This window comes from Nothobranchius furzeri, chromosome 15, assembly GCF_043380555.1.
Source record: "Nothobranchius furzeri strain GRZ-AD chromosome 15, NfurGRZ-RIMD1, whole genome shotgun sequence".
Classification (NCBI taxonomy): Eukaryota; Metazoa; Chordata; class Actinopteri; order Cyprinodontiformes; family Nothobranchiidae; genus Nothobranchius; species Nothobranchius furzeri.
In genome coordinates this window covers 24,396,722-24,422,515 of record NC_091755.1, presented here as the reverse complement: position 1 = coordinate 24,422,515, position 25,794 = coordinate 24,396,722, and the positions used below count along the sequence as shown (strand labels likewise).

Below are 25,794 nucleotides of genomic sequence, written 5' to 3'. Positions count from 1 at the left end.
TTAGGGGTTTATCAGATGTGTCTGGGCACATTATCAGCTAATTTCCTGTCCAGAGAAATCTCTAATTGACCTCAGGATTGGAAGTAGCTAATACTGAATCACATAAACTTACTTATTCTTCAAACCTCATAATACCACCTACTTAGGATAGACTTCCATGTTCAACTATTATTGCATGACCTTTGAAGAACTTCTGATAAAGTTTATCACTTATTTTATTAAACTGGCAAACAAGCACACAGTTATTTTTCACTGCTATTAAACATGCTACATCTGTACATTCGCCAAATGTTGATTTAAATCATTGCTACATTTGCTGCACTTCTCCTCTTAAACAATAGGTGTCACTTCTGATGAAAAAAGGCTTGACAAGAACAATAAAGATTGTTTGGACCAGAAATGCATTCCTAATTCACAAATATAATTGTATGTAATTTAAATGCATCCAAGTAAGTCACTTATGAGCAGATGAGTGTTATAATAGATTTTTGATTTGATAATTAGATGCATTTAATTTTTTCAGGGCAAATTTGAAAAATCTGGTACATTTCAAATTATCTGCATTACCATTTCACTTGCACAGAAATATGTATGATTTCATATGGTTATCCCTTGTGTTGAGCCCGCCAGGTGGGAAGGGTGGACCAAATTGGCTTGCAAACGTGTGTGTGTGTGTCTGAGGTAGGGCTTGTATTGCATAAAGAAAAACACAAGGTTGTACACTTTCACCCAAGAAGTGTTTAATGTATCGTGGCATTATGCTGTTTAAAAGATTGGGAGTTATTTAATCATCTTAAGGAATAAAATAAGAAGTCCAACAGAAAGCAAATTTTTATATACAAACACAACAACAAAAACACTCAACTTATTCACCGTGTTGTGGACAAAGTTGGGCACAATTGGAAAAGCTTTGCAGCAGAATCCATGTTTCTATATTTAGATATGCTTGAATTTGGTATCACCATGTTGCCACTCAGCCCTTGGAGCAACGTATAAAGGTGCTTATTTTTTTTATGGCTGGGTTTGAAGTTGGGGTTAATTTAACAGAAATACCCCCCAATTTTGGATTTTCCATTTCAAACATTGTGATGATAGCAGTAAGGCTGCCTCATTCATGAACTATGATAATAAAAATAGCAGTTTTCCAATGCATCAAGACATAAGCTGTTAATTACCCTTGTCTTACCTGAGTCCATGAGCAGAATCATTAACAAATTCTACCGATTATCTGACTTGCAACTGACAAATGGTTATGTTGGGTGTGATGTCATTCCCCATCTTGAATTCTGACGTGGGAAGTAAATGATCAGAGCATGTATAGTGAACAGCGAGTGGAAAAGGTGAGCACTAGGACCTGCCAGAGGACGAACCGCTTTGGAGCTCCTTTCACTAAACTTTCAGAACAACCCATTTCACCAAAGACCATAGGAGGGAGACAGACAGAGAAGTGGATGGTCCAGGACCTGGATGCAACGCTTTCCAAAGCAAGAGAAGGATTTTGAGTTTGGGATAAATCTACAACGAACCTTGGAGAAAGTGAGGTGGAATATCTGGCTGTTTCATTGAAGTTGGGCAGAAAAAAGAGGGAGCATTACTGGGAGGTGAGTTTTATTTTGTTGCAGCTGAAGTTAAAGTCTAGACATGTGGAGTGTGTGAAAAACAGAGAACTTGGGTTTATCTTAGACGCATTCCTTACCTCTCATTAAGTCAAATTGGAGCCTCCAGATTGATTCTGAGCTCAGCAGCAGCCAGAGAAACCCTTAGCTGACTTCAACACACAGCAGGTGATATAACAAAGTTTTACAACACATTGTTTAATAGCTGTGAACCCATGTGCTGACACAGACATAATCATATTCCTGGGATCATTAGGGAAAGACGATACCCAGAAGAGCTTAATGGGCAGGGATAAGTGAGAATAGAAGAGATTGGGATAAAATGGGGTTCCGCAAACTTCAATGGAAACCCATTTACTGCTCAGTAAAGTCCTGGGACATCAGGTTACCTTGTCTCTCTGTCCACCCCCCTACCTCTTTTTCTATCTGTCTCTCTACCCACTCATGTTACACAACCCTCAAAAGACTTGTAGATTCTGATGAGCTCCAGTGTCCAACATGAAGTTAGTGAGGTTATCTGTGGGTGGGGCCAGGTGCTTACACTTGTATGCTTCAGATACATTCACCTAAATATTTGCTGGGTGTTTTTTTTTTTTTTTTTTTTTTTTGCATCTAAGCAAGCTCGTGTGCTAAACGCAGACCTTATGGCTGCCACTCCTACAAGATTCAAAGAATTCCTTTCGGCTTTGAGAAGAGAGGAATGTCATGGAACAAACATTTACACTCATAAACCAACATTACACACCGAACGCTTGACAATGACATGTACATCCAGCAGTCTCACTCCTGATGTGCTAATTTCATCAGAAATTTTGGGGGAGAAATGTGTAAATTTGGTTCATTTTTGAATAATGGCCTAAAAACTAACCAAAGCATAAACACATCAACAAAAAATCATTCATCTCATTAGATTTTATGAACTGAAATAACTGTATTTGTGGCTGTCTGTGTTTGATTAAATCAGAAATGAAAGAAAAAAGCAATGAACGTTAAACTTGGGTCAGAGCTGTAAAGAGAATAAAGCTCTTTGGTTGGTTTAAACAACACTTTTTGAAAAATGGTTTATGAGTTTGGCTGTTGCTGTAGTCCAGATGGGAGCAGATTGTTTTTCATCACCTCTCCGTCGTTCCAGAAGAAGTGGAAAAAGACAAAAGCTCCAGTAATCTGATCACATCTGTCTGTTGAAGAGTCCAGTTTGGACTTTAAAGATAATTCTGTGAATCCAGATTAATTTCGATTCACAACTGAACCATCTTGAAATGTGCAAATTTGTATCTGTTACTGCTGTGGTTTAGCCTGTTAACCCAGTCATCTGGGGTGTCTGCGATGGTGCCTTGGTGACTGTTTACTTGTTGCTCTTTTTTTAATTCAACAAATAAACATGAAAATCGTTCATGCAAACGTCCTAACTACAACAGTGATGGTTTTTGTAACTTTGAGCAGAATGGGAAAGGATCCAGTTATATATACCCTCAAACTGAGACGTGTCCCCAGCGCCAGAGCTAAAAACTGCTTAGGCCATATGAACGAGTATTCATATGTGTATGGAGGGCAGATGGACAGTGCTGTTATCCCCTGCAGACAAAGATGTCTGTGATTATTCATGACCCTCTCAGGTTTCCCTTTGAAGTTGAGTTACAGCTTTCCCTAAGGTAGCACCAGTGCATTTGTGCGTTAATGTTGTGTACATTTAGCGTAAGGTGCACAAAACCTGTTTTGTTAAAATTGTAAGACTGGACATTAAAAGTCACAAGACATACTGAGATAGTTGAGTTTGAATGATTTATATGTAGATGAAAATGTTTAGCCAACTTTTCTTTAGCTTTTACAAATTTCTACCTTTAGCATTTATTCTGTCACTTCCATCTTTGGCTAATAATATGCATTTTGAAACTATTCTGAGCTTTGCAAGGGACTCAAAAACTGTTTTCCTTAATTGAACCACTTTTCCTCAACTATTAACCATCAAACAACTGAGTTGGGGCATCTTCAGCATTTAGAAAAAATCTGCAAGATGCATAAAAACAGAAAAGTGCATCACAAATGTGGGTTTTCTAGTCATGCTCTATAAATAAAGCAAAAATTGGGATGTATAAAGTAGACTGCAACATTATGCACACACAAGAGAGTGAAAATAAAAATGTTTAAGAAGTGAATCACTGGAAAGTTTTACACACTTGCATGAGGATGAACAAATGTAACAGAAAACAAGCTGAATACTCAGAACATTTCTATTAGTGTGGCAATAAGAGAGCTGTAAAATGTTATGGAAGTAGCTTTTTTAAATTAAAAACAATGGAAGGAAATCAAAGCAAGTATTTGGAATAAGTGATGCTGCATTTGTGTCATAACATTAAATATGTGTAACAATATCTGTTTTATAAAAACTGTAGAAATGTTTTATTTACTTTTTATTCAATTCTGGAAGTATTGAATAACTTATAAACCTCATCCCACATTGTTTGTTATCAACATATCATTCAGGTTTCAAGTTGCGTTTGTATTCGCCTGCTCTCCTCTGAGGAGAAATTACATGATGCTATTGTTTCAACAAACCCCAGCAGATTTAGATTCACACAGATTCTGACAGTAATGACAGGATCCACTTCCAAATTAATATAAATGATGGACTGATGTGTTGCAAGGGGACACCTGGGCAAAGAGACGTGTTGCAACTGCACACCTGGGGCCGGTGTAAAGCTGTGTTTACACACGAGTACAAAAATACATGGCACATTATCTTTGGTAGATCTAGAAAGTGGAGCACGTGCAGAATCCTTGTTTGGTTCCTGTTATCTTTAGACGTGGGTGGATGCTGACAATTTTTTGATCTTTTGTATGACAAAAATCCTGTTTGTACTTAGATTTTTGACAATGCAATAAAAACATCTGCATAGAAAGCATGAGGTTTGAACAAAAACTGAGTTTGGAAACTGATCAGTGGAAAAAACGAAAAGAGTTTTAGGGGAAAGGGTCCAAACTGTAAATTCCCAGAAAGTTTAAAAATACTCGATGGAATAAAATCCCACAATCACAGTTGTTCTGAATAAAAATTCTACGTCCATAATGCTGCTTGGCAAAGCAAATGTTGCTTCACTTATGCAGCAGGTTATGAACCTTAACCCTCTCAGGCTCAAAATAAGTTTTGTTAAAAGGACGAACAACTAAGTCCTTCAGGGGTACTTCTGAGTTAAAAATGCTCATGAAATACGTATGTGGAGTAACCAGGTAGGCAGGTTTTAATGTTGCAAATCTGCAATGCCTGCCTTCAGAGGTTAAGAATGACTGAAAAAAATCAGAATCATTTAAAAAATATTAATTTTCTAAGCAGTGTAGTCCAGCTCACCATTACTTCCCAGTAAAACTGATGTCTTAGTAAAGTCGCATCTTCTGTTATGCGTGATATATTCATTACACATATATGTGGCAGGTTAAGATTCAGCAACGCCTCATTTGTCTGGTAGCTCATTTAACAAAAATATCATAACTCTTAAAAAACATCACCAGCTGGTTATTTAGAATAGATTTTAGTTTAAACTAGGGGTGATTAAAACAGTTAATCTAATTAATTAGAGGTGTTGTGATTAATTAATCTTGATTAATCACATTTTAATCTGTCAAGAAATTTTGCCCCATACTCAATCTAATGAGGCAGAGAATCAAATAGTCACAGACACTATTGTCAACTCAACCTATTTTATTGTATTTCCATTCAAAACAGGAAGTTAACATTTTTTTGAACTGCTGTGCCTCATGCATAAAAAGACACTGCTGGCATAGGCTGGAGCTATTCCAGATGCTACACTACGCAGCCTTCAATTTCCATGACTGATTGGTCAATTCAGATGATTGACACCTCTTTTGGATTCTTAGAGCTACTAGAATAAAGCATTACTCACCAAAAATCAATTGACAGCTCAGTCAGCCAATTAGACTTGTCATTTATGGTCATACGCAAACAAGGAAAGAGAAAAGTCCCACTGGATGTTTTTCTGTTTTTTTTTGTTTTTTTTTTTTTTGTCAAAATGGCTTTATTGTAAAACTTGAGGCGTCCTTCCAGTATTACGGCCCTCACCTCTGCAACGAGCTGCCGGAGGACCTCAGGGCCGCAGAGAACATTCATGTATTTAAGTCCAGGCTCAAGACCCACCTATTTAGGTTAGCTTTAATCTAATTATTTATTACAGTTTTATTTCTCGTTTTTCATGATTATATTTTGTTGCTTGCTTTGCATGTTTTATATGACTATATTTTAGCACAGTTTCATTATTTAATACTATTGTAATTTTACTGTCCATATGATTTTATTTATTATTTATTTTCTTACTTTTGTCATTTATATTAGCTCTTTTATTTTCATATTTTTACTCATTTTAATCCAGTGTTTTCCCTGTAGGAACTCTCTGCCCCAGGGGCGGAGGCCGACTGTTGCTTCCTGGGTGCTCTACAGGTAGTGTTTGAGTGGAGGTGGGGGTCTATGCTCTCCCTCCTCTGAGCACCCTGACTTAGTTGCTGTGGAAGACCTGATGCTGCCGAGGCAGATGGCTCCTTTGATGGTGTTTCCTTACCTTACCTTACTTGGCTTCTCTGGACTCAGCCGAATCAAAATTTTTGTGATGTGATTGTGTGTAGGTGTGTGTGGGTGTGTGTGTTGTGTGCGTGTGTGCGCATCTGTCTGTTGATGTTTTTAAACAGTTATGGGAATGTGGGGTCATTTTAATTTTGTGAAGCACTTTGAGTTGCACTTTGCTTGAAAAGCACTTTATAAATAAAATCTGATTATTGCTTTCTGTCTAAACTGGTTTTAGTGAGAGGTAGTGCTGCTAGTAAATGATAAGAAAAGCTGGATAAAAGAAACTTTTCAAGGTGAAAAGATCAAAAATTAGAAAGGTTTGGAGATCTGCTGGGGGAAAAATGATTTCTGTTTTTGTTGCTCTCTGGCTTCTACCTTTAAAGGTAAAGAGTTGGGAGATACATATTTAAACATACATATTTAAATTTGCTTCACAATGGGTGGATAGAATGTGTGTATAATTTGATTTTTAGAAGCATTAGAGACATAAATAAAGTCAAACACTCGCACATGGAGAGGGATTTCTAATCACTCATTGTATTGTAGTTTTAGTTAAGTTTAGAGCTCATAAAAAAGGTTCTGAAGTCTTTTTAGAGATGCAGCTCGACTATATTTATTGATATTCAGATCATGTGTTTTGCTGCTAAACATCAATGCCACTAATTGGGGAACCCACAAGTTTGTGTGCTAATATTTACTACCGCATTATTTTTCTCTAATTAATTAATCATAATTAACATGCTAAATTCCTACTTTAAACATGACCCATAGCTTGAATTCTACACTAACCTTTGCAATAATTTGAAACATCCATCCATCCATCCATTGTCTGAACCCGCTTTGTCCACGTAGGGTCGCAAGTCGGTGTGTGTGTGTGTGTGTGGTGCCTATCTCCAGCTGTCAATGGGCAATCAGGCGGGGTACACCCTGGACAGAGAGCCGGCCCATCGCAGGGCAACACAGAGACACACAGGACAAATAATCACACACACACACACACACACACACACACACACACTCACACCTAAGAACAATTTAGACAGACCAATTAACCTAACAGTCATGTTTTTGGACTGTGGGAAGAAGCCGGAGTACCCGGAGAGAACCCACGCATGCACAGGGAAAACATGCAAACTCCATGCAGAAAGATCCCAGACCGGGAAGCAAACCCAGGACCTTCTTGCTGCAAGGCAACAGCTCTACCCACTGCACCACCGCATAGCCCATTTGAAACCTAAAACAGAAAAAAATAATGATTTTGTCTTAAAATTCTTTTTTGGTTAGTTTTATTATTTTGGCTCAGATGTATGCACTGTGTGTGTGTGTGTGTGTGTGTGTGTGTGTGTGTGTGTGTGTGTGTGTGTGTGTGTGTGTGTGTGTGTGTGTGTGCGTGTGCGTGCGTGTGTGTGTGTGTGTGTGTGTGTGTGTGTGTGTGTGTGTCGGTTGTCCACCTTTTAATGTGTCATGAGCCATTGAATAGATTTTAATTAAGGTAATCATCAATTGTACAGCTCTAAATGATCACAGCAACAACATAATAAACTATAGCCTCATCATCAAATCAAAATCAACTCAAAGCTTTATTTATAAAGTGCCTTCCCTGTCAGGGAGCCCAAGGCACTGTACACAGTACATCACAATGAATAAGTAGATAATAAAAACAATTAATATTGTGCAAAGAGGATTAACACATTCAAGTAGAAACAAATAGATAAAACAAGGGATCAAGTGACCAATAAAAACATGGAATAAAATCAACATGAAAGAGGGCCGACCTTAAACATGTTCAGGGAACACCAAGTGGAAGAAGTGGGTTTTCAGGCGACTCTTAAAAACCGGCAGACATGGGGACAGCCTAACTTAGGGTGGCAACTGATTCCAGAGTGACGGAGCTACGACTGAGAAAGCCCGGTCCCCACGAGTCTGACACCTAGAACGAGGGACAGCAAGCAGGCCTTGGTCAGAGCAGCGCAGAGTGAGTGATGAAAAATGTCTGTTCAGGAGTGTGGCTACGTAAGGGAGCCACCACCCTAGAAGAAATTGAAAACAAAAACCAGGAGTTTAAAGCTAGAACGATAGCAGACCGCAAGCCAGTGCAGGGAGGCCAGAACCAGACTGATGTGGTCCCATTTCCTGGTCCCAGTCAGAAACCTGGCAGTGCTGTTCTGCACAACCTGAAGGCAACGCAGTGATGACTGACACAGCCCTGCATATAGAGAGGTGCAGTAATCAAGCCTAGAAATTCCAAAAGCATGGAGTAACCGCTCCAGGTGGGCTCTTGACAGCATAGGCTTGAATTTTGAAAGATTTTTTAGATGAAAAAACAGGACCGGATCACAGAGTTGATGTGAGCATCAAATTTAAGTCAAGAGTCAATTTTCACCTCCAAAACTATTGAAAACTGGTGACAACTCATGTCTCAACATAAGGAGATCTTAGTTTTAAAAGTAAGAAAATCTGCATTTCTTTAATGACTTATAAAATCATCTGGTGGTGATTGAAAGAACCAATGATCCATAAAAGCTGGAGGTAGACATCTCACAAAGATGTAGCTCTGGTTAGATTTTCTAAACATTTATGAGACTATTTCATAAAGATTGCTGACAATGCCTGTTGCTGATTCAAAGTTGAGTAGAGCTTGACCATTCATATTTTACTTTATTTTAGGCAGATGACAATTTGAAGTGATGTTTATCTAAATCAATTTCAGCCAACTGCACTTACATTGCATAAATTTTACTCTATAAAGCAAAACATGTAATTAGGCGGCGGTCTCGTTTGGCTGCAAGGAGTCAGATTTACTGTATACACATACAGAAGAGCTGCCGTTGGTGCTGAACAGATGATGATAATTTATGGTTAAAATTGCAAACCTTTAACTATGGTCAGTGAAAAGTTTGGTATGGAAACATCTGGTGAGGAGAACCCATTTGCAGGGTAAAAGGCAAAAGGTCAGGGTTCATGTTAGGAGTTTCAGGTCTGTGCATGTGAAGGGCTTTTGGTGGTCGTGGCAGGTCAGAGTCCTCACCCATAAACATGGGAACAGAAAAGGGCAAAGAGGAGTGCAGTCAGCTTTAAAGCTTTAGCAATTTTCTTCTGCTTATTTTGTGTATTTCTCAAAGAATCCTGTTTACTTTGAATCCTAAAGTCAGCGAAAACCAGACTTCAGATGAAAGTGACTTGCTCAAGATCATCACCTTCATGCAGTAATTCTAGGTAAAGTTTCAAGTACGAGTTCTAAGTTTGTTTAGAAGAAATCCCATTCAATAGGAATCACCACTAACTGTGTTTGACATGTGGGACTTAGAGGATTTGGACATAATCACTGTCACACATGTGCAGGTTTATAATCTGGGCCTTTTTTTTCCTCCATTCTCTTTTTACACTGTACAAAACTCAAAATAATGCACTCCATGTTTGGCCTTTTCTAAACACACAAAATTGAACCCAGGGCAGTTATTGTGAGTCAGTGTTTGACTGCTGAAGATGTGACTCTGACAGGTGCTGTATCAAAGGGGTTACGCCTGCCTGTGTGTGCGTGTTACTGCTCTTGTGTGCACACGAGTGGACTGCACATACTTCAAAGAGTGACACCTAAGTGTGCAGACATGTTTGCTCACTCTGCTTCAAATGCCTTTCTGACTTTCAGCTATGGCTCATCGTCTTTTTGCATGTGCATGCAGCATAAACACAGAAGCTGATAAATCATCAAATTACTAAGAGTTTTGTAGCAGCAACAATAATAGAGTTGTGGTCCTAATCTGTTGATCTAGGATGTGTCTGTTGCTTTTAAATGTTTTATTTCTACTCGTGTAAACACTCTTGGACTTTTGTGACGAGATTATCTTCTTCTCCCTTTTCTTATCCTTTATCCCGAGCAGAAATTTGACTGCAGCTTGTCTGGACATGAAACTCAACCCTGCATATATATATATATATATATATATATATATATATATATATATATATATATATATATATATATATATATATATATATATATATATATACACACACACATAGTTTTGTGTGTGTATTTTTATTTTTTTATTCAGATCTTCTGCTGAGATGAACACATTTTTTTTGTGTTCATTGCGCAGGTAGCGTGAATTTCTGCTTTCACAAAATCCCATAAATTTCATTCAGGTCAAGTTTACTCGCTTTACTGTCAAGAGAGCAGCACACAGAGGAGACAGGAGACAGATGCATGACCTAGAACTAGAGTTTGAAGGACGTGTTTTGTACAGGTGCACATGTATAAATATGTGTATATTTGAGCTGGACATGTACACACCTTAGCCACAAGGACACAAACAATCCCATTTATCCCATCCCATTTAATTTGTATTAGATCGGGTTGATTTGAAAATGCAGTGTGACGAGCAACATGCCCATCATAACAAACTGCTCTCAGCCAACTGTCATTAATTAAGCAAAAGGAATACTGTGGTAATAAATACTTTGGAGGTAAGCACAACCCTTCCCCCGCCCACAAAAACACATGGCGCTGTACTGGAAAGTATCCTCTTTATCTCTTTCACCATAACTCTACTCGCACACTTAACATGGCATGCTGCTAACAGCCAGAGGATGGGTTTGGGAGGTCCTACACAGACAGGTGGTTGACATCAGCCAAAGGGGGAGGGGAGTGGGAGAGCTGAGAGACACAGAAGCACAGAAAGAGAGTGATGACGGAGTGATGGGAAGACCACACACAATAGCAAATGGTGGGGTCAAGTCTTTAGTGCGTGTTTGGTCGGCAGACTGACAAACAGCGGGAGTGATAACAGAATGGGATTTTCTTTTTCTTTTCTCGTTTTTTGTAACACTTTACAGAAGATTTGACAAAGCAAACACTGATATCATTTATTACCACAATTGAGTTGGGCATTTACAGAAATGTTGTCATCAGATGTCAAACATGCACAAACAGTATAAGCCAATATAAGAATATTGCATTTTTGCAAAATGGTTAACCAACTGATTATTTAAAAAAATTCAAATGTGGCCAATTAAATACAACAACAACAACAATAATAATAATAGTAATAATAATAATAGTAATAATAATAATAATAATAATAATAATAATAATAATAATAATAATAATAATAATAATAATAATAATAAAAATAAAATTACTCTTTTTTATGATTTAGATTCTGGAGAAAAAACGTTTTTGTTTGTTTAGTTTTAATTTTGTAATTATCACATTTTCATTGCTTTGGGTCTTGCACTCTAAATTTTATAAATTCTTCAAATTTATTAGTAAAAAAGTAAAAATTATGTATTTAACTGTCCAGGAACCTTAGGTAACGGTCATTTTATCACACATATTTTGTGATGTGAATTTTAAACAATCCCAAAAAAATTCTCGTCACGCTTAAATCACCAAAAGTCAATAGGGTGGTTATCTAGGCAAAACAAGGCAGCCTGATTTATTTAGCACATTTCATACTTACATCACTAAAGCTGACTGTTGCCCTGTGAGCCCTGGAAGGAAATCCGACATCTATTCTGGCCCCATGCCATTGAGCAGGGCTGTGCAGAGACCTTTGAAGGGGCGGGTGCTCAAATTTAAAAAGGGGCACACAGAATAATATTTTCAAACACCATGACATAACCACAGTATACCCGGCTGAATAACAAATCATATTTATTAGAAATTCAAAATGGAAGCGAATCATTATATACACCATAAGGACAATGTAAAGCAAAAGTAACTTGTTTTGGTAAATGGTCTGAATTTGTATAATGCCTTCTTAGGGTTCTACAACCCCCCAAGGCACATTACAACACAATCAGTCATTCACACACACACATTAACACACTGATGGTGATGAGCTATGATGTAGCCATAGCTGCTCTGGAGCGCACTGACAGAGGTGAAGCTGCTGAGCACAGGCGCCACCAGTCCCTCCGACCACCACCAGCAGGCAAAGCAGGTTAAGTGTCTTGCCCAAGGACACAACAGTATCAATCTCTGATTAAAGTCAGGATCAAACCTGCAACCTTCCAATTACTGGACAACATGCTCCACCTCCTGATCTATTGCTGTCCTATTTTACCTGATGATGGGGTACAATGTAGCTGTTGCAGGGTTGCTCCTCTTGCTGCTGCTGATGATGATGCTGGTGTCAGGTTTCGTGGCAGAGATGAAGCGTAGCGGGGATGGTCTGTAGCCCAGATGCGGAGTGGTGGAAGTAGACAGCGTGGTTAGATCCTTTGGTTGGGTTTGAGGGCTGGTAAGCCTGAGAACTCGATTCAAAGTCTGGTAGGAACAATGACTGAGTAATGAATGAATGTCGGCACTTCCGTTGGCGTGATGACGTCGGCAGGCCACGTTGGTGGCGGGAATTTTGGGAAGTGGTGGCGAGAATGCTGGGAAATGGAGTTAGCTGGAGGAGTTCGTGACAGGACACCCCCCCCCCCCCCCCCCCTCGAGGGACGGCTCCTGAAGTCCCAGGACGGCGGGCCCAGAAGTCAGTCAGCAGGGTAGGGTCGACAAATGAGCTCGTGGGCTCCCAAGAGCTCTCCTCCGGGCCGTACCCCTCCCAGTCCACGAGGTACTGCCAACCACGTCCCCGGCGGCGAGCGTCCAGAACCTTGCGGACCTTGTAGACACTATCCTCCTCTACACAGCGGGGCGGAGGCACCTGGGTCGGCAGAGGGTGGAGAGGAGACCACCGGCTTCAGCTGGGAGACGTGAAAGACCGGGTGGATCCGGAGAGCAGCCGGGAGGCGCGGACGGTAAGTGACAGGATTGATGACCCTGAGGACAGGGAACGGACCCAGGAAGCGAGGAGTGAGCTTCCGGGAGCCAGCCAGCATCCTCAGATTGGCGGAGGAGAGCCACACCTGGTCGCCAGACCGGAAGACGGGGCCAGGCTGGTGGCGGCGGCGATGTTGACGGGCATACTCCGTGTTGGTCCGGGTGATGGCCGCACTGGCCCGGATCCAGGCGAGCCGACAGCGGCGGACCAGCGTCTGGGCAGCAGGGACCTCCACCTCCGGCACCTGATGGTCGAACAGAGGGGACTGGTACCCATAACAGGTCTCGAAGGGAGACAGAGGAGGTCTGGAGGTTGTGTGACAGTTCCGCCCATAGGAGGAAGCGGGGCCAGGTGGTTGGCTGGGACAAAGCGAAGCAGCGTAAGTAGCGTCCAAGCTGCTGGTTAGCCCTCTCTGTCTGACCGTTCGTCTGCGGATGGTACCCAGAGGACAGGCTGGTGGAAGCGCCGACCAGGCAACAGAAAGCCTTCCAGAAGCGTGAGACGAACTGAGGTCCCCCGGTCGGAAACCACATCCTGGGGGAAACCATGGAGTCGCACCACCTGTTCGAGGAGCAGTTCAGCAGTTCTCTTGGCAGTGGGGAGGCCGGCCAGAGCCACTAAGTGCACGGCCTTGGAGAAACGGTCCGTAATAGTCAGTATGGTGTCCAGGTGGTCGACGGCCGGCAGTCCCATGACAAAATCCAGCCCGATGTGTGACCACGGCCGCTTGGGCACAGGGAGAGGTTGTAAATCTCCAGCGCCGGGTCGGTTAGATGATTTGGATCAAGCACACACATCACATGCAGCAGTGAACTCGCGGACATCCTTCCTCACAGACAGCCACCAGAGAGCCCGACGGAGGAACTGGAGGGTACAGGCTTGTCCTTGATGTCCCCGAGCCGTGAAGTGAGTGCCTCTTGTCGGCAGTAGGTTGGAACGTAGAGACGGTTCGGTGGAGTCTCTCGGGGCGCCGGATTGCCAGGAAGTGCGGCCCGTATGGATTGCTCCAACGGCCATTGGAGGGAGGCCAGAAAGCGTTGAGCCGGCAGAATGGTCAGAGGCTCCGGGGGGCTTGAATCTGGTGTGAAACGCCAAGAGAGAGCATCCGCCTTGAGGTTGTTGGAGCCGGGCCGGTAGGTGAAATGAAAGTTGTACGGCTCGAAAAAGAGGGCCCACCGAGCCTGACAAGGGTTGAGTTGGTGGGCAGTCTGTAGATGGATGAGATTCTGGTGGTCGGTCCAGATCAGAAAAGGGTCGGTGGTCCCCAAGAGCCACTTCCGCCATTCCTCCAGAGCCCATTTTATTGCCAGCAGTTCTCTGTTGCCGACCCCATAGTTCTGCTGTGTGGGGGAGAACGTGGAGCTTAGAGTCCGGATCCCGTTGAGAGAGGACGGCCCCCGCTCCCACATCAGAGGCGTCCACCTCCACGACGAAGGGCCAGGTCAGGTCCGGGTGGAGGAGGATGGGTTCCTTAATAAAGCGTCCGACCAGATCATGGAAAGCACGGACAGCCTCTGGAGTAAGGCGGAAAGGGCGAGGCAGATTGGTGGCTTTGGTGAGGGAGGTCAGAGGTGCTGCGAAGGAACAGAAGTTGCGTATGAACCTCAGGTAAAAGTTCGAGAAGCCCAGGAAGCTTTGCAACTGCTTCAGGGTCATGGGTAGAGGCCACTGAGCTACTGCCTGAACCTTCTGAGGGTCCATCTTCAGGCCCCGGGAGGAGATGGTAAAACCCAGGAAAGAGGTGGACTCCTGGTGAAACGCACACTTCTCCAGTTTACAGTACAGTTCATGATCCAGGAGGCGGGACAGAACAGTCTGAACATGCCGGATGTGTTCCTCGGCCGTGCGGAAGTAGATGAGGATATCATCCACATATACAAAGACCCAGCGGCCCAACATGTCTCTTAGTACATCCGTGATAAATCGCTGGAAGACGGCGGGGCTGTTGCAGAGGCCAAAAGGCATCACTAAGTACTCATAGTGGCCGGTGGGCGTGATAAAAGCGGTCTTCCACTCCTCCCCCTCCTTGATACGGATCAGGTTGGAAGCACTGCGCAGGTCCAGTTTGGTGAATACAGCGGCTTGGGTGATGGTGTCCAGGGCGGTGCCAATGAGAGGAAGAGGGTGACGATCCCGGATCGTTATTTTATTTAACCCTCGATAGTCAATACAGGGCCGGAGGTCTCCCTCCTTCTTTTTTACAAAGAAAAACCCTGCGGCACCGGGGAATGTTGAGGGACGGGTGAACCCCTTCTGGAGGGCATCAGTTATGTAATTGTCCATTGCCCGGGTCTCCGCCGGAGAGAGGGAGTACAGGCGACCCCGGGGGGGGTGCCGGGCTGGAGCCTGATCTCCAGGTAGCCTGGTAGTGGGCTCCTTAGCGAAGACCTGAGCGAGGTCGTGGTATGGAGGAGGAACGAGTGTCAGGTCTACGTCCTTGGGAGGAGTTACTCCAGTCTGCGGTGTAGGGGAGCCACAGTGGTTCTGGCAATCCGCGCCCCAGGCCAGGACCTTACTGGTGGACCAGGAGATGTGAGGCTCATGACGGCAGAACCAGGAATGACCCAGGATGAGTGGCGTAGCCGAAGCCTGGATGACCAGGAAGTGGAGGGTCTCCAGGTGTTGGTCAATAGTCATGTGGAGACCCTGGGTTCGGTGGGTGAGAGGGTACGGCATGATTGGCCGGCCGTCCACAGAGGTCACAGGAATGGGTCGGTCGAGAGCAGTGAGGGGTATCTTGAGCTGAGTAACCAGTCCTTGATCGATAAAACACTCCGCGGCCCCAGTGTCTAAAAGAGCCTCCAGTCTGGTCGGGCCTTGGTCCAGGTGGAGGGAGACCGGGAGAGTGGTGCGGTGTGGGGCCGGAAAAGTGGAGACTCCGGGTGGGACAGCCCCTACTCCGACCCGGAGGGACCGTTTCCCGGTCTTTTTGGGCACGTGCCACGGTGGTGACCCAAATCCCCACAGTACGCGCATCGTCCCTCCTGATAGCGCCGTGCCTGTTCCTCAGGGGGGAGATGTCTGAGCTGCATCAGCTCCTCCGTCGGTTGGTGAGCCGGACGACGGGGTGACGTTCTGGTGTGGATGGGAGCTGACATGGTGCTCGGCCTGTTCAGGATGCAGCGGTCCAACTGGAGGGCCAGATCCACTGCCAGGTCCAGGGAGGTTGGGGCCTCGTGTCCGATCATGCCCTCCCGGATTCTAGGTGACAACCCCTCCAGATAAACGGCCTTTAGGGCGGCGTCATCCCACGTCAACCGAGCGACTGTTGTCCGGAAGCGAGAGGTGTACTGAGCCACCGTCTGGGAGCCCTGACGAAGCTGAAGCAGCCGAGTCTCGTCCGAGACCTCGCTGCTGGGATGAACAAATGTCTTTTTCATCTCCTTCACAAAAGTCTCATAGTCATTGCAGGCAGGAGATTTTTGGTTATAAAGAGCCGCCGCCCATTCACTGGCTCGTCCCGTCAGCAGTGAGGTCAGCAGGGCGACACGAGAACAGGAAGTGGGGTAGCGCGCCGGCTGGCACTCAAAAGTCATTGCTAGGACAGTCAGCATGCCCTCCGGGGACCCCCTGGTCCCATCCCACTTATCTGGAAGGTTGAGGCGTGGCTCCATCGTATCAGAGATGGCTGAGGTCCGTTGTTGCAGGGCAGTGGAAAGCTGGAGAACTAGCTCGGAGAGAGACTCGATCTTCGTGGCTTGGCGATCAGCTACGGCACGGAGCTGGTTCATTTCTGCCATATGCTGATCCATCGTTGTGCGCAGTTGAACCACTTCAACACGCAGATGAGCAAACTCCGCTGGGTCAACTTATGACTCAGTCATCCTGTCAGGTTTCGTGGCAGAGATGAAGCGTAGCGGAGATGGCCTGTGGCCCAGACGCGGAGTAGTGGAAGTAGACAGCGTGGTTAGATCCTTTGGTTGGGTTTGAGGGCTGGTAAGCCTGAGAACTCGATTCAAAGTCTGGTAGGAACGATGACTGAGTAATGAATGAATGCCGGCACTTCCGTTTATAGTGTCGGCGTGATGACGTCGGCAGGCCACGTTGGTGGCGGGAATGTTGGGAAGTGGTGGCGAGAATGCTGGGAAATGGAGTTAGCTGGAGGAGTTTGTGACAGCTAGAGGGCAAGGCTGTGTGGAGCTTAGACTGTAGGTAGTAAAACGAACAGATGAGAAATGTTAGTCAATTACAAAACTAATGTAATAAAAAAATGGCAAAAATTGGTGAAAACTCTTAGAACTGTTAGACAGAAATATCTGAGACAAAACCTGTGGTAAATAAATGGAAATCTAAACATTAGTGGATAATAGAGGAGTTTATGTGAGAGATAAGAATGTGACAGAAATATAAACAGAGTTGTGTGTGTCTTCAATCTCCTCATGTGATCTATCATTCTCCACCTGCTGTCCATCTGAGAACAAGGCAAAATTAGCTATTGTATGAATGAATTATGTAGTTATTCACGTTTAACAGGTCTTGCACCTAATCCATGATCAAGTAGCTAACAAAAAACATTTTCTGGCATCAAAACATTGCAGTTGTGTATATTATTGTTTCTACACTTGTTGCTGTGATGCAACTTACCTGTACTCTTTTTTTATCCAGCTGGTGAGGGACCCACTGCCTTTAGCTGCCTCACGTAGCTCTTTCTGTCGCTGCTTCCGCCTCCTCTCCTTACGAGGCATATCTGTACAATGATATATCATAATTAATTTACAAATATTTTTTCATGCACATAAAACTCAACTGAACTAAAAAACCCACCAGAAGGGCTGACAAACCTTAAAATCTAAAACAAAACTATGTTCCCTAAAACGCTGGACAGAATTTACAGACAAGGACTGAATATTTTGTTACACAAAACTTGTGACGGATGTTACCTTTAGTATTTTTCTTATTTCCTTTCGCAAAAGATTGCTGAATTTTAAATTTGTTCAAGTTTTATTAGTCCCCGAACCAGGAAGTGATTCTGTAAACAAGAAGCAGGGCTGTGTGAAACCCCAGTCACGTGACACGCAGCAGCAATAGGAATGCAACTTTGCGGTACCTAGTTAACAACAACGACATTTTATTGGCAAATTCCCAATATTTAAGATTGAAAAAAATATTTTCGTACAAGTACTTATGTACAGAATGTTTTTGGTTAATCCTAAAGCTACTGAGGTTCAGAATCGGTGCCCAGCCACACACACACACAGCTAGTAATATATCACACACACAACTAGTGCCACAAAACAACTTAATAATGTACAAAATAATCTAATAACTATGTATAGTAGTGTGCATCCTACTTACCGGTGTTAGTCCGTTTCTACCAATCAATATGTATGTCCTAAAAGCTCTGCACCGCTCGCTCGGCCATGAAGGAAATGAGGGTGCTCGCAGCTTGTTGTGACCGGCTGTGCGCTCTGGCGTGAGGAAGAGACGGTATGGTCACGTGACTCACGCCAGCTATATAACTTTATTAAACAGAAATTTTATTAATTACTATTTTTGTTATTGTTGAGGGGGCACAAACAGAAAATTCTTTTAAAAATTTTTTTAAATTTAAAAAAATAAATAGTTATAAAAAAAATCATTAAACCTCAAAAAGGGCACTTTGGGCACATGGGACAAAAGGGGCAGGGTCTCAAGCCCCCCCCCCCCCCCCTCCCGCCCCCGCACGTGCCTGCCATTGAGTGATTTATAAACTAGAAGAAGCCAGGGCTGTGCAGAGACCTTTGAAGGAGCGGGTGCTCAAATTTAAAAAGGGGCACACAGAATAATATTTTCTAACAACATGACATAACCACAGTATACCCGGCTGAATAAAAAATCATATTTATTAGAAATTCAAAATGGAAGCAAATCATTATATACACCATAAGGACAATGTAAAGCAAAAGTAACTTGTTTTGGTAAATGGTCTGTATTTGTATAATGCCTTCTTAGGGTTCTACAACCCCCCAAGGCACATTACAACACAATCAGTCATTCACACACACACACACACATTAACACACTGATGGTGATGAGCTATGATGTAGCCATAGCTGCTCTGGAGCGCACTGACAGAGGTGAAGCTGCTGAGCACAGGCGCCACCAGTCCCTCCGACCACCACCAGCAGGCAAAGCAGATTAAGTGTCTTGCCCAAGGACACAACAGTATCAATCTCTGATTAAAGTCAGGATCAAACCTGCAACCTTCCAATTACTGGACAACATGGTCCACCTCCTGATCTATTGCTGTCCTATTTTACCTGATGATGGGGTACAATGTAGCTGTTGCAGGGTTGCTCCTCTTGCTGCTGATGCTGATGCTGGAGGGCAAGGCTGTGTGGAGCTCAGACTGTAGGTAGTAAAACGAACAGAGGAGAAATGTTAGTCATTTACAAAATTAATGTAAGATAATAAAAAAAATGGCAAAAATTGGTGAAAACTCTTTGAACTGTAAGACAGAAATATCTGAGACAACACCTGTGGTAAATAAATGGAAATCTAAACATTAGTGGATAATAGAGGAGTTTATGTCAGAGATAAGAATGTGACAGAAATATAAACAGAGTTGTGTGTGTCTTCAATCTCCTCATGTGATCTATCACTCTCCACCTGCTGTCCATCTGAGAACAAGGCAAAATTAGCTATTGTATGAATGAATTATGTAGTTATTCACATTTAACAGGTCTTGCACCTAATCCATGATCAAGTAGCTAAAAAAACATTTTCTGGCATCAAAACATTGCAGTTGTGTATATTTTTGTTTCTACACTTGTTGCTGTGATGCAACTTACCTGTACTCTTTTTTTATCCAGCTGGTGACGGACCCACTGCCTTTAGCTGCCTCATGTAGCTCTTTCTGTTGCTGCTTCCGCCTCCTCTCCTTACGAGGCATGTATGTACAATGATATATCATAATTAATTTACAAATATTTTTTCATGCATATAAAACTCATGCATACACATACTGGGACATTTCATTCCTTATCCAGAAAACTAACTGTATATAATTTGGCCACAAATTTGCTTCTTGATGCTGATCCAGAATATTTCCATAATATTTTAATCATAGTGCTTTAGTAATTATAATAAAAATAAAGAATAAAACAATGTTTATGCTTTAATTCACTTTTACTATCTACATTGTGCAAAACAGAACTGTACAGATAAAATAATTTTGCTGTGAAAACAGTAGTTTTTTTAAACGTACATCTTTAAAACATAATGTTTTTAATACAATGCATTCAAAAAGAGAGCAAATATAAACTCCAAGATTTTGAGAATATGCATAGAATTAGTGAACTATAAAACCCACCAGAAGGGCTGAGAAACCTTAAAATCTAAAACAAAACTATGTTCCCTAAAACCAGGGCTGGACTGGGACAAAAATTCAGCCCGGGCATTTTGATTGGAGACCGGCCCATCACCTGGGTTTTTGGAAAAGACATTAAGCCTTACGCTGTTTCTGACACACACCAACGTACACTTTCTTATTGGTAATATTTATGTATCAATCTAATAAACGTAAACCTACACCATCCTTCCTATCCTGGTATTCTAAAAAAGTAGGGTTGGGGGCAAATGATTATTTTTAAAGTGATTATTCTGACGATTATTTTATCGAATAGTCAACTATTCTAATGACTATTTAGATGATTAATTTAGCGATTATTTTTCTATTGCACAATTAATAAAAACCAAAAAATCTCAAATAAATTCCTCCAAAAAATTGATAAGTTGTTACTGTAAGAGAATAAACACTACAGGCCTTCCATTTTGTATAACACTGCTTTTATTGTGTTGCGGTTGGTTATATTCTGGTGACGTGTAGATCATGCAGGCTGCTGCCTGAGAGGTGGTTGGAGACGGAGTGTCTCCATGCTGCTTTGTTTTGGTCACTTATGTGCATGAGGCAAGTGGTGTTACGACCCCTCCTGGGGAGTCACGTGTAAAGGGTTAAATTTACCTAAATATTACCTTATTTATTATCTCTTGATGTTATTAGTCCCTATTTCTGTGGTTAATTGACAATAGTTTCCTGAAATGTTTCTCCTATTTTAACTGTAAATCCTTCTAGCTGTTATATTTATAACAAGAAACAGATATTCGGACGGAATATTTTCATGTTTATTCGAATATGATTGTGGAACACACCCAGCATCATAATAAATGAAGTCATATTTATGCCAATTTAAGCCTTTATGGGTGACCAGGACACTGTAATCAATTTTTGGCAAGGGAAATTATCTTTTTTTTTTTGCCATTTTTGGGGTGTTTATGATGATACAGTAGACAGTATGAGTACAGTAACATCAACAGATAATACATAAAACCCTTATTTGGTCAGTTTTAGCCTCCATGAAAATCTGAGCGATTCAATCACTTTTTGGCAAGTAAAATGCCATTTTAGTTGTCTACAATTAAATCATCAATAAAGAATTTAAAGACATTTTGAGGCGTTTCTTATAGGTAAACAGGAGGGTGTAGTCTATTTGGCAAGTGACCAATCTTAATTGTATGTGCTGATGTGCTTTTATCTTGTTACTTTTAAATAGAGCAACGTAATGTATAGATAGTAACCTACACAGTGTCATTGTAAAGCCAAAGCTTGATCAGTTTAAATACTATTTTTCCAAGTAAAAATGTGCCCCAAACTAGTTAACCGTGGCTCCATGTCAAGTGGACTAAAGAAAGGAAGGGGAAAAAATTAAATCGCTGGAGAATTGTTTATTTACATTTATACAACGTTTACATTCAATACATGGTGCCATTTTACATTGTTTATTTATTTTTTTAGTATCAAGGCTGTAACATAAAGAAAGCCAGTTCTTACCACAAACCATCTTTCAATCGCAAATATTGCAAAAAGGATTAATATATCCTCATTGTGAACGTTTAAGACAAATAGCAACACTTAAAACAACTTCCGAACTGGAAAAACTTATGTGGCAAGGTGAAGAAACAATGCCCGAGCGGGATTCAATCTCCAGACCTCTGGGGAGAGAGTCATACGCTCTAACCACTCAGCCAAAGGGACATCCCCTAGTCGAGTAGCCAGGGCGCAAGATCAATCGGGACATTGTGACAGGATGCTCACACTGTCACATCTTCCTCCCTCTTTCCACAAGTACGTCCTCGAGCGCCCGCGCAGGGTGCCACAAACACTGCCACACTAATATCCGCGATAAACATCTGTTTAAGTACCGGAAGAGGTTATCTTTGCTTTCTGAATGTCCATATTGCTAGATATGCCGAGTTTTAGGGCGAAATCCTGGGGAATTTTGTCTAGAAATGCAATTACCTAACCGTGCGCGATCCCGCGGTGGCTAATAATTTTTTGGCAGCGAGTCGATTAATGGCACAACACCGGCTCGGGTTTCTCCTCCTCCTCCCTCTTTTCTTCTCCAACCTGTCGCTGGGCTGAGGCTCCATCACTTCCTAAATTGATTTTACTTGAACCTTCACTACCAAACAACTGTGAGATTTTAACACATGTGCCAGCATCAGCCTGAAGGGCCAGTTTCTTTTTTAGTCGAATTTTCTCCGCTCCTGCTTTCCGTTTTTTGTTCTCCATTTTGTAAAGCTCGTCTGTCTGTTTACTGAGATTCACAAACAACTGGCGGGTGCATCAGACCTCTGGCTATTGGTCCAGCCCAGAGTGTATTGTTACCAATTGGCCAATCCACCAACTTTTACGAGGCGTCGCGTGGGGCGGGGCGGACAAGTTGTCAGCAACAACTAGAGGCCAGAAAAAAAAAAAAAAAAAAAAAAGACACCGGCCCATAAAAGATGAAAGGGTCGGCCCAGCGGGCAATTGCCCGCTATGCCCTATGGTCAGTCCAGCAGTGCCTAAAACGCTGGACAGAATTTACAGACAAGGACTGAATATTTTGTAACACAAAACTTGTGACGGATGTTACCTTTAGTATTTTTCTTATTTCCTTTCACAAAAGGTAGCTAAATTTTAAATTTGTTCAAGTTTTATTAGTACGCAAACCAGGAAGTGATTTTGTAAACAAGAAGTAGGGCTGTCACGTGACACGCAGCAGCGATAGGAATGCAACTTTGCGGTACCTAGTTAACAACAACAACATTTTATTGGCAAATTCCCTATATTTAAGATTGAAAAAATATTTTCGTACAATTACTTTTGTACAGAATGTTTTTGGTTAATCCTAAAGCTACTGAGGTTCAGAATCGGTACCCAGCCACAGACACACACCCAGCTAGTAATATATCACACACACCTAGTGCCACAAAACAACTTAATAATGTACAAAATAATCTAATAACTGTGTATAGTAGTGTGCATCCTACTTACCGGTGTTAGTCCGTTTCTCCCAATCAATATGTATGTCCTAAAAGCTCTGCACCGCTCGCTCGGCCATGAAGGAAACATGGGTGCTGACCGGCTGTGCGCTCTGGCGTCAGGAAGGGAAGGTGGTCACGTGACTCACGCCAGCTATATAACTTTATTAAACAGAAACTTTATTAATTATTATTTTTGTTATTGTTGAGGGAGCACAAACAGAAAATTCTTTTAAAAAAATAAAATAAATAAATATATAAATAAATCATTAAACCTCAAAAAGGGCACTTTGGGCACATGGGACAAAAGGGGCAGGGTCTCAAGCACCCCCCCCCCCCCCTCCCCCCGCACGTGCCTGGAAGAAGCACTTTGAAATCCATTCTACAGTATATTTGTAACCACATTTAAGAACAGGAGTGATGTGCTGTGTTCTATGGATTCTTTTTAAGACTCTAGCCAGTCACATTTACATTTCTAAATGAATCACCTCAGTTAGTCTTAATCATGACGCCTTTTCAAAATCTCTTTAAACATGTTCACTTTTCTTCAATATAAATAAAGTGTTTTGAATCTAAAATACTTTCTTTATCAGTTCAGAAATCAAAGGATTTAATCATTTGTATTCTGTAAGAGTGCTGTACAATAAAAATGGATGCTATCAGTTTTAAAGGCCACATAGTTGCTGGATCCTATCATGAAAGTAAAAACTTTGTATAATGTTCCTCAAGATCTCGGGGTAAAATACGGGGCACAATATTCTCCTAAACAACACAGTTCTTTCATATTTTACATCTACCTAATTTTAGTCAACAGGCCCACACCCTTGCTTGTGGCACAAGCGGCCCGAGTGCAGCTCAACTAGATCACAGTGGAAAGTTTTGGGCGTATGTGCACGCAGGTCTGTCTGTGTACGCCCACTCACATTTTGACTTCATTCAAATTTACCTGGGCAACTCGCTCACATGACGGCCCCGCTGTTTTGTTTACTATACCGCAGAGTCAAAGTTTCACATGTGCACGATCGTGTGAGCAGCAGAAGCAGTGAGAGATCCCAGAAGCATGCTGTGGGGTGACGAGACGAGTGACTCACGGGTTAGTCAGTGATCTATGTCTGAAAGTCAGTTTCATTTGACATGCTCGCTTTTAGTGGTTTTAGTCACTTAATAAAGCGGCTGACGTTCTTCACATTACTCGTTATCATAAAGGTTTTAAAGCTGCAGTAGAAGGGACGCTCAGAGTAAATGAGTGAAACAATCCAAACAGAGTCTATGACATTAAAGCTATTGGGAGAAGGAACGTTGCCAAATGTCCAGGGGTATTTTACAGCTCCCTGTAGTCTTTCTCTTCCTCTTTCCCCAGCCTTGAACTCATTTTGGTCTCTGGCACTGTCCCCCTAAAACCTTGTCCTTTGTTGTTCTACCACTAACTCCTTTTTTGAACAAATCCCGCAGTGTCATAAACTACCAGCATCCTCTCATAACTTGTTGCCTCTCCCGTTCCCTTGATATCTCAGATTCCCCCCCCCCCCCCCCTCCATCCCACCATCTTCATCCTGATCCAAAACCAGACAAGCTTTCCTACATCTGGGTCTCCTTTCCTCTTCACTGCTGTGGGATTTCAGATTCTCATGAGGAGAGGGGGGGTGGGGGGGGGGGGGTATTGCCATAGCTACACTAAAGATTAACCACTTGTCATGAGAAGCTTGTTGAATGTCAAGGTCTTAAAAACTATGGGTCTGGAAAACATGTTCATCATTTTGTTCATCCTTCAAGGCCTGGAGGACTGGCCTCCCACGTCTACTGGTCCACTTCAGGGAGAGGGTGGATTTACCAGGACTAGGCCCGGTGAAGGGGAGAGAGAAGAGGAGGGTAAGGAGTTCTTCTGGTGTTAGAACCAAATATCTAGAACTATTGAACAGCCTTTCTTCAATGTATTAGTCATTCAGAATTGAGGATCATTTCAGAAAAATGTGATCAAATAAAAACCAATGGGCCCTTTAATGGAAAATAAAATGTTGAGTAAGAACGGCACCACGATTTTTCCACTTTTCTTTTCTTTAATGCCTGAAAAAATAAACATGCTTGCCGACGTTTTGTTTGATAGTTCATTAAATCTTAAAAGCGCAAAAATATAGCTCATTGTTACATATAAATTTAATCCCACAACTACATCAGCGCACAACTTCCCTGCTGATCCTGCTTTTTGTGCACAAGTTATCTGGCATGCCTGAGATGCTTCTGGAAACCACCATAAATGGTTGTTGTAGTATTTACAAGAAACATGTTTTTTTTCTTACTGGAATCTTTTATTGCAAATCAACATCATATTGCACTAGTGAAACATCAACTAATTGAATTAAGGAGGAACAAGGTTTATTTTAACATCAGAAATGTATTTAATCAGTTTTTAAATAGATTGTCCCACATTATGCATTTGAATAGGAATAGTTTGTTTTGCTAGACAGACCTCACTTGTTGATGAGCTTTTCCTGAAAAAAAGATCACATTTTAAATGTAAAACAAAAATTATGAATATTAATTGTTTCTG

The 25,794-nt window shown here is 42.2% G+C and overlaps 1 protein-coding gene across 2 annotated transcripts in view; it reads left to right on the top strand.

The window, feature by feature from the left end:
* Nucleotides 1-1,415: 1,415 nt before the first annotated feature.
* Nucleotides 1,416-25,794, top strand: part of ngfa (nerve growth factor a (beta polypeptide)) — a 46,945-nt gene continuing 22,566 nt past the window's right edge. The window contains exons 1-2 of one of the 2 annotated variants that reach the window (XM_054745969.2): nt 1,416-1,601; nt 25,020-25,115. The gene's annotated coding sequence lies outside the window, so the exon portion shown is untranslated. The remainder of the gene's footprint in view (nt 1,602-25,019; nt 25,116-25,794) is intronic. The other variant, XM_015967986.3, reaches the window with a different exon arrangement.